This window comes from Neofelis nebulosa, chromosome 9 (genome assembly GCF_028018385.1).
Source record: "Neofelis nebulosa isolate mNeoNeb1 chromosome 9, mNeoNeb1.pri, whole genome shotgun sequence".
NCBI classification, from domain to species: domain Eukaryota; kingdom Metazoa; phylum Chordata; class Mammalia; order Carnivora; family Felidae; genus Neofelis; species Neofelis nebulosa.
Window position 1 is genome coordinate 9658404 of NC_080790.1, and position 9040 is coordinate 9667443.

Below are 9040 nucleotides of genomic sequence, written 5' to 3' on the forward strand. Positions count from 1 at the left end.
TTCTCAGGAATGCCCGTATCTGTCCTTTGCTTAGTAGCAATGGGTCGTTTGGTGCTGAGAAGCTACGTGGCAAAGAAGGAGCATGGGCTTTGGAACAAGACAATGTGGGGCTGAATTCTGTCTTTACCGCTTATTACCATGTGATTAGGAGAAATGTGTGTGTGTGTGTGTGTGTGTGTGTGTGTATCTAAAACATCTCCATAGTCTCATGGGCCTGCCTGTACTTCTGCGTGCGTCCAAAGTGCTCTAAGGGGCACCTGGGTGGCTCAGTCGGTTAAGCATCTGACTCTTGTTTTCGGCTCAGGTCATGATCTCACGGCTCGTGAGATCGAGCCCCACGTTGGGCTCCTTGTGGTCGGTGCAGAGCCTGCTGGGGATTCTCTTTCTCTGCCCCGTCCACTCACACACGTGCTCGCACGTGCGCATGCTCTCTCTCTCAAAACAAAGAAATAAACATTTAGAAAAAAAATGTCCTAAGTAAGCAGTTCTGTACTAGTAAGAAACCCAGACTTCCAGGATACAGAGCCAGGTGAAGGAGCCTGAGACACTTCATTTTTCGAAAACTGAGCTTTGATCACGCCACGGCCCTGAGGAAAACATTTCACCTGCTTCTGATGACCTTTGGAAGACAACCCTACCTTCCTTCCTCTCGAGGAGTAAAGCCATAGGGTTAGTCTCGTTCAATTCTAGCTTAGTCACTCTCCACACACCCTCCATATCCTGTACTTGAATTTCCTCACAGTCTCGGGTCTCTGTGCACCCCGACTCTGCACGTCCCGCTCCCTTTGCCCAGAATGAAAACTCCTGCTCCTGGAACAGGAATTCCCTTTTTACAACTGGGCTCTGTGGTTGGTGCCACAGCAAAGTCTCCTTGATGGGAGACTCAACCTTGATGGGTTGAGAGAGCTCCCAAGTGCAAGTTTCTTGCTCCCCTCGGTCTGGAATTGACGACTGTTTGTTTTAAGGTTGTTCATTCATGAGACCGTGAACCTTCCAGGGTACCGAGGCCAGCGGGTTTCATCTTAGCGTGTCTTAAGCCTAGTACCTATCCCGGAAAATATTTGTTGAATAGATGAACACTTGAATAACTTGGTTTCCAGCCCAGGGCGTCAGTATTTCTCACGGCATGATTCTCCGACCACCTGCATCAGCATGTCCTTGGGGAGCCTGTTAAAACTGGGAGGTTCTGAGCCTCACCCCAGACCTACAGCATCTCTCGGGTGGGGTCCTGGTATCTGCATGGCTAGCAAACCTCCCAGGTGATTATAGTCGCGTTGATGTGAGAATCACTGCTACAGCAGGTCAAGCGGGGGAAGACTGCCGGAGATAAACATCGGCGAGAGTGGAGGACCTGACGGGTGAACGGGGAGACGGTGCGCTGTCGGAACCACTGTGAGACAGAGTTTTCTAACAGGTCACCACGACAGTCTCATAAATAGTTAGAGCAGCTAATATATAACACGGATACCGAGTTCCTTTTTGCCCTGGCGACAGCCACCGGGCGACCTTGCCAACTGAGCCAAACAGAGGAAGATTCCAGGAGGACGAAAGAACCTACGGATGGGTTGAGTTCACAGTTGGCGGGCTACCACGTGGAAATGGCAGGGCATTTGGAGACTAGAAGCCCTGGACGCTCCCGTCTCCAGTCTGCCTCTTCTTCGCTCTGGGTCCTGGGGTATCTCTTCCTTTGCCCCCAAAATGTGAGGTGATGTCTCAGTTTGCAGGTGGGATAGGAGCATTGTGTTTGGTGGCACTTCAAGAGCAGCCACTTTACAGACACGATTATTGAAGAAAGAGTTGTTGTTCCTGGATGGGAAAACTGAGATTGGGAGAGTGTGGGGATTTGCCACGGTTGCTTAGAGAGTAATTGATCCCAAGTTGGTCGTGCTCATGAGGGTGAAAGCGCCTGCTGCCTGGTGAAGTTTCTTTTCCTATGGCTAACAGGATTCTAGAAGATAAAACTTAACGCGTGGAATGCCTCGGATCTCTTTGGAATTGTGTTTCTGGCTTCACCACAGAAAGCAGACGGCGTCTCTCCTGGTTTCTTTCCATCTGGAAATATTAAATGTCTGTCTCGGGGCGCAGGTGACTGACATGGTGGGAAGGGCCAGTTGTTGAAAGATTGACCCTGAAGGTGACCAGGATCAAAGTGGATGCGGGCTTTGTAGATCAAAGGCATTGCCTCCCCCATGGAGTGACCCAGGGAGCCGAAGTCAGGGCAGCCGGCAGGCGCAGGCTGCTGGAACATTGTGCTCCCATCAGTTCATGTTCTAATTAGGCAGCCAAGTGCATCAGCTAAGGCTTCTGGGTGGTCTGAGTGGGACTCTCCATTTGCTAACCATTGCTGAGCTCTGACGGAAGGTCTCCAGGCATGCAGAATGGCGGCCGGGCCCAGGCAGGGAAACAGAGATCCTAACCCTTCAGACGGGGCAGTCGGCTCCCAGCCCCGTGGTCATCATGGTTGTGGAGACTTCTGTGGTCCTCTGGAGACTGTTTCAAATTAGCTGGTGGCTTCACAAGTCAGGCTTAAAGGAGAGGTGCTCAGAACCCCCAAACCGGTTTGAGCCCAGGGCATTGGTTGCTGGCCTCAATAGAGAGCATGACTTTTAAAGGTCTGTGCTGTTAGAGCCATTGGATAAGGACTCCCACACCGATGCAGGGGAAATAATTACAGCTCCATTTACTGAGTGCTTATTAGATTTCGGCACTCCACACGTCACTCGGATCCTCACAAAATCCTGCTGATGGATATGGGTTATTCCCATTTTATAGAGAACAACACCGGGGCTTGGAAAGATGAGATGTCTTTCACAAAGACACATAGCTCAGGGTGGAGGTGGAAGAGCTTAGATCAATCATTTAGATTCCAAATCTGCAGTGATTATCTAGTGCCACAAGAACGCTGTGTAGCAAACAACTACAAGCCCTCAGCGATCAGCAGGCATCGGCATTTATTTTTGCTTACCAGTCCACGGGCAAGGTGGGAGGTTCTGCTGATTTGGACCGGGATCCACTGACTGGGGCCGCGTTCACTCCTGGGTCTTTGGTCAACTGCCGGGTTGGCTTATTTTGGATGGTGTTATCCGGGAAGACCCGCTCCCTGTACCACATGGCTTCTCAGCCATCCAGCGTGCCAGCCTGGGCTTGTTCTCTGGGAATGGCAGGGGTCCATGGTCAAGAGCTTAAGTGCACCGTCCTGAATATCAACTGTCATTCTGCACGTCTATCTACTCATCCCATTGGCCAACACAAGGTAGAGGGTTGTGTCCATATTTGTTTCGGATAGTGTGTTGAATCTCTTTGGTAGAGTATTTCAGTGTAGAAAAATGGATTTCGTCCGTACGTGGGAGGACCTCTAAAGGCACACTCGTAAAGAGGTGGTTTGGATATAGACAGGCCATTAATTGGGGACCTTAAATGTACTTTCCCCCAAAGCTCTAATCTTTCCCCTAAACCTGAGTTCTGTACATTTCTTCTGTTTTTAGTGAAAGAAACAAACAAACAAAAAAAAAAGTAGGAATTTCAACATTGCCTTTTTCTTGGTTTAAGTAACACATATGCTTAAGTTCGGAGATGGATAGTAAAATTCTCATCAAATATATTCTTACTATAATTGACACCTAATGAGAAATAGAAGAGAATGAAATATATAATTCTTTTTCTTTTTTTTAAGTTTATTTATTTATTTTGAGAGAGACAGAAAGAGCTAGCAGGGGAGGAGCAGAGAGAGAGAGAGAGAGAGAATCCCAAGCAGGCTCTGCACTGTCAGCACTGAGCCCGATACGGGGCTTGAACCCATGAACCGAGAGATCATGACCTGAGCTGAAACCAAGAGTCAGAAGCTTAACTGACTGAGCCATTCAGGAGCCCCTGAAGCATACAATTCTTCTTTATTGTTTCAATTTTTTTAATGTTTATTTATTTTTGAGAGAGAGACAGAATGCGAGTAGGTTAGGGGCAGAGAGAGAGGGAGACACAGAATCCAAAGCAGGCTCCGGGCTCCGAGCTGTTAGCACAGAGCCCAATGTGGGACTCGAACTCACGAGCCGTGAGATCGTGACCTGAGCCGAAGTCAGACGCTCAACTGACTGAGCCACCCAGGCGCCCCTGAAGCATCCAATTCTTTATCACCACTTGGTTTTAAGTTTGCAGCCCGGGACTTTGAAGATCACAGGTACACTGCAGGGACACTTGACTGATTTTAACATAAATGCAAAGTTCCATTAGGTACTTTGGAATGTTTCCCATCTGGCCTTGTCTCTTCTCAAATCCTGTCTCCTGACAGAACCACTCTCCCTTGCGGACTGTCCCTGTCCAGCATCCCTCCTCCCATCCTAAGTGATTTGTTTCTCCCCAGTGTTGTCCGATTGTCATTATCTCCATGTGTTTGCACATGCTGTTCCTTTCACTGGGGTGCCTTCCTGTCTTCTTTCTTGACCCCCTCCCGTTCGTCCATCACATCTCAAGAGGACCCTCTCCTGTGCACGCCCGCCTGAGTCAGCTCGGAGCACCGTGCCGTACTTTCTGCGCTCGAAGCCGTCTCTACACGTGGGCTCCCTGGGGACGGCATTCATCTCGTACTTTCCAGTGACCGGCACGGTCCCAGTAGGTGGAGAGGAGTTATTTCTCAAATAAATGGACCCATGAATGAAATACCCACAGGCTTTCAATGCTATTTATTATTTGAGGGAATGACTTTTATAAAGAGTTTCAATTTCCTAAGTCTTCACGCAATTTTTGCAATTGAAATGATACTTTCCATTGTTCCTTCACATCCCGGGTTACGGGGGCCTTTTTCAGCAGTCCCGAAGGTGGTGTTGGCTGGAAAGCCACGTAGGCTGAATAGGGACGCCTCATCGGAGGCAACCCAGCCTCAAGCCCTGTAATGTAACTCCAGGTCCGTGAGCTCTGTCAGAGCTCAGTGGGACGTCTTTATGAGCTGTTTCTAGAATTCCTTCCAGCCCCAGCTTCATTCTGTTTGTCCCATCCCTCGAACACTGGGTTATTGGGACACAGCCAGCACCCAAACAGGGCGTGTAGTTGAAAGAATGAGGGAGTGTGAAACATTTCAGTAAATGCTCCCCCCTCAGAGGGTTTACTGAGGAAATCGGGTGGAGTGGAGGGTGTCAAGGACACAAGGAAGAGAAACCAAATGAACAAGGATGAATTTTAAAATAATTCATGAGATTTATATGTAGATTTATGCACACATATTACCGTCTAAGTATAGTACGTATGTATGCACGTACATATTTTATGCGTTTAACACATAAATGTATATTTAAATTGTGTATCTATCTCTCTGCTTTGTGTGTGTGTATATATAAATATATATATTATATCTCTGTATCCACACATGCATCTGAACATGTGCGTAAATGTGTACCTACATATACTTTTGACACACCTATTACATAGTATGCACTAAGCAGGCATAGTTCTGATTCATTTTCTACGCAGAGGTATAGCAAAGCTATGTACATGCATGTTCACACGCATGCATGTACATAAATTTGACGTGCATAGATGTGTAATACTTTAGGTATGGGTAGTCATTGTGTGCGTATTTCTTTTTTTTAAAACACTCTTCAAAAGTTTATTTATTTATTTTGAAAGAGAGAAAGGGTGAGTGTGAGCAGGGGAGCAGCAGAGAGAGGGGGAGAGAGAGAGAGAGAGAGAGAGAATCCCCAGCAGGCTCCATCCTGTCAGTGCAGAGCCAGATGCAGGGCTCGAACTCACCAACCCGTGGGATCACGACCGGAGCCGAAATCCGGAGTCGGACGCTTAACCGACTGAGCCACCCAGGCGCCTTTGTGTGTATATTTCTGTGTGATGTAACCGTCTCTGATTACTCAAAAGAGTAAGCATGCATACACGTTTTTCTGCATATGCCCACATACAGACACACACTTGCCTGTAGCTTAGTCAAGTCCTGGATTTAAAATATATCATATGGGTATTTTTGTACAGAAAGTACATTATGGAGGAAACTCAAGACTGTGTTTAATAATTTTTCTTATTTCCAAGAGTGTCTGGGAACACACGTTGCACAGAGTAGACACTCAGGAACATCCCTGTTGATTATCTTCCCAAATAAACTGCATTTGTGAAGTTAATGCTAGTTACCGGAACAGATACACCGAAAGTCTCAGCGGGACGCTGGAAATGTAGGTCCTCTCCTGCTCCTTGGCGATGCTCTTTTCCTTCCCTTGGATTCGGTTTCTTCCTGTTTAACACGAGGGTGTTGCATGAAACAGCTCCAGATTCTTTGTTAGTGATTACATGCTTTGCCTTTTTATTTTTGGCAATCTTTAAATGGACAGCCAGACTCAGCCTTGCAACCGTTTTAGAAATCGAGTAGCATGGACAATGAGAGAAGAACTCAGAAGCTCACTTTCTTTTGAAGACTCTTAGCTGAGATCAGTGAGTTCCTGAGCAACGCTGCTGCATGAACACAGGGAGTGACCCCTTCAGCTGCGGTTTGTGAGGTTTATGAGGAAGAGAGGTCTTAAAAGAATCAGCCACAGACATTCACAAACCTGCTGCTATGGCCAAATTCTGTGCTGTTGGAAGGATGGAGCTACAAAGAGGCAGGGGAAAGGGGATTCCGTTCCTAAAGAGTTGCTTCCCGGGTCCTTTCAGGAAGCCACGTGGCTTTGTCTCCTCTGTCAGATAAAGCTGACGTCAGGGCTCTACCTAAACACAGAGACTTGGTACACGAATGAAATGTGACTGCTTATAAGCTTTTATAAGGTGCAAAGTGATTTTGTTGAGGTCTGCTGTGCAGGTTTATAAAATGTATAGCTCTGCCGGGTGAACACTCCCAAGCAGTGACTAGAACAACAATAAACCTCAAACACAAGTGAGGCCAATCTTCTGGGGGTAACAACAAATGCTGGGCGGCCTTTTCAAGGTCACGATGCGAGAGAAAACCGTGGGATCGGTGGTCAGGAAAGGCTTCTCAAGGAAGGCTGGGCTGATCTGTGCACTGCAACGTGCAGATTCTCATCTGTAGTGAATAGATGGTACCACGACCCTCGGAGAGGGGGTTCTCAGGCATCCGAGACCCATGCGAGCATCTAGAGTGAGTTTCCGGAGATGCTGGCTACAGGATCTTCTGGAAGATGTCGGGCTTGACCAAGGGTTTTTGATTTCTGGTCCACGAACCCTCCAGGAGGTCTGGGGATAGAATTCAGGAGTTGGTAAGTATAGATGGGATAAATCACATCATCATTTTCACTAATTTCCAGCTAAAATGTAGCATGTCCTTTAGTTATGAACGCAGGAGACAACTCAGAGTCGTGTTTGAGGTCTCTGTAAAATCAATATATGTCGCACATATTTTTATATCCCATTTCAGTTGTTGTAGCTCTCTGGGAATGTTTGTACCTGCTGCTTCAGAATCCTGCTAGGTATTACATCACCGTTAGGCTTTTAAAACATAGTATGTGAAAGGAACACAAATATTGCCATATCATGCATTTACTTTAATGGGAATAACTGTATTCCAATATGACCGCTCCCCTTTAAAGCCCTTAGTTTATTCCCCACTTACACCAGTGAGTTGGACTGCGAAGGCGAAGAACCTTCATTATATCTGTGATAGCAGTAATTGCAATATCAAGGTCAACTCAACTGAGCACGCGTCAGGTGCTGGATGAAGACTTTTACATGAGTGAACTCATTTCACTCTGACAAGCTCTGAAGCTCAGAGAGGTTAATTAACTTGCCCGCAGTCGTGCATGTAGAGAGGGGGAGTTTCAACCCAGAGAGTCCAAATACATACCTTGGGGCTTATTAAAATCGCACAGAGTGGGGGCACCTGGGGTGGCTCCGGCGGCCGAGGGCCCGACTTCAGCTTAGGTCACGATCCCGGTTCGCGAGTTCGAGCCCCACGTGGCATCGGGCTGGCTGCTGTGTGCGGCAGAGCCTGCTTCAGATCCTCTGTCTCCCCCCCACCCCCCGCGTCCCCCCACCCCTCCCTTGCTCGTATCCCTCTCATAAGTAAACATTTAAATACATAAAATGGCACAAAGCAGGCATCTTTCCTGTGGGCAAAACACAAAGCCATTCCCAGAAGGCTGGAGCCCCGTGTCCATTTCTCAGGGCAGTGAGGTCCCAGTATCACTTAGCAGGAAACTATGCTAGATTCAGCCTTTATAAAGGGAAAGAGGGTACAGCCGAACACAGGCTTCCTAGGGTTGAGAACAATCCCTCTGGTTGAAGCAATCAGTGCCAGAGGTGTCTCTGGGCTGGCGGAATGTACTGTGCCTTTTGAGTCTCTCCTTAGCAGGGCCACACTCTCCCATTTCATGGGTCGCGTCCCTGAGTCACTGTCAGCAGCAACTTGGGACATCCTCTGCGGATCCAGAGGGTTCTCACCCGAGCTGACCACAAGAAGCCTCAGTTAACTTTGTGGGAGGCAAACGGAGGGAGGAAGTTCTGTGTGCCACAGATGCTCACGTGGTGACCCTTTTTAAAAACAAAAAGGAAACCGGCAACAACAAAATAACATCGAGACTAGAGCACGTATTTCGAATTCAGCAGTCAACGGTCTCTTCTGTTTTCTCCTTGAACTTCAGGAGAGTGTGAGTTGGAGCTAGGAAAGGCACCCGAATCCTACCAGCCCTTCCTCTAAGCAAATGGATTGGATTTCCCAGGGTCCTGTGCATCCGAGGAGATGGGGCTCTCAGGCTAAGGTGTCTGCATTCTCAGAGGAATGACCAGTGAAGCCTCAAGGTCTCTCTCAAATTTTACTACACACTTCAGTTCTTCCTGCAGCATGCCTCTTGACAAGGGGTTGAACCACATTTATTCGAAATTTTTAGGTGTCATAAAAGTTGCTATTTCCAAAGAGGGCCAAGTATATGCTGGACTTTATGCTTACACTGCTCCTTATGCTTACGATGCTCCCACCACCGTGTGAATTCGTATTTCTCTCATGCAGCTTCCGCTTTGGCACTGTGACCAAAAAATAATTTTAAATAATTTTAGGGGCGCCTGGGTGGCTCAGTCGGTTAAGCGTCCGACTTCGGCTCAG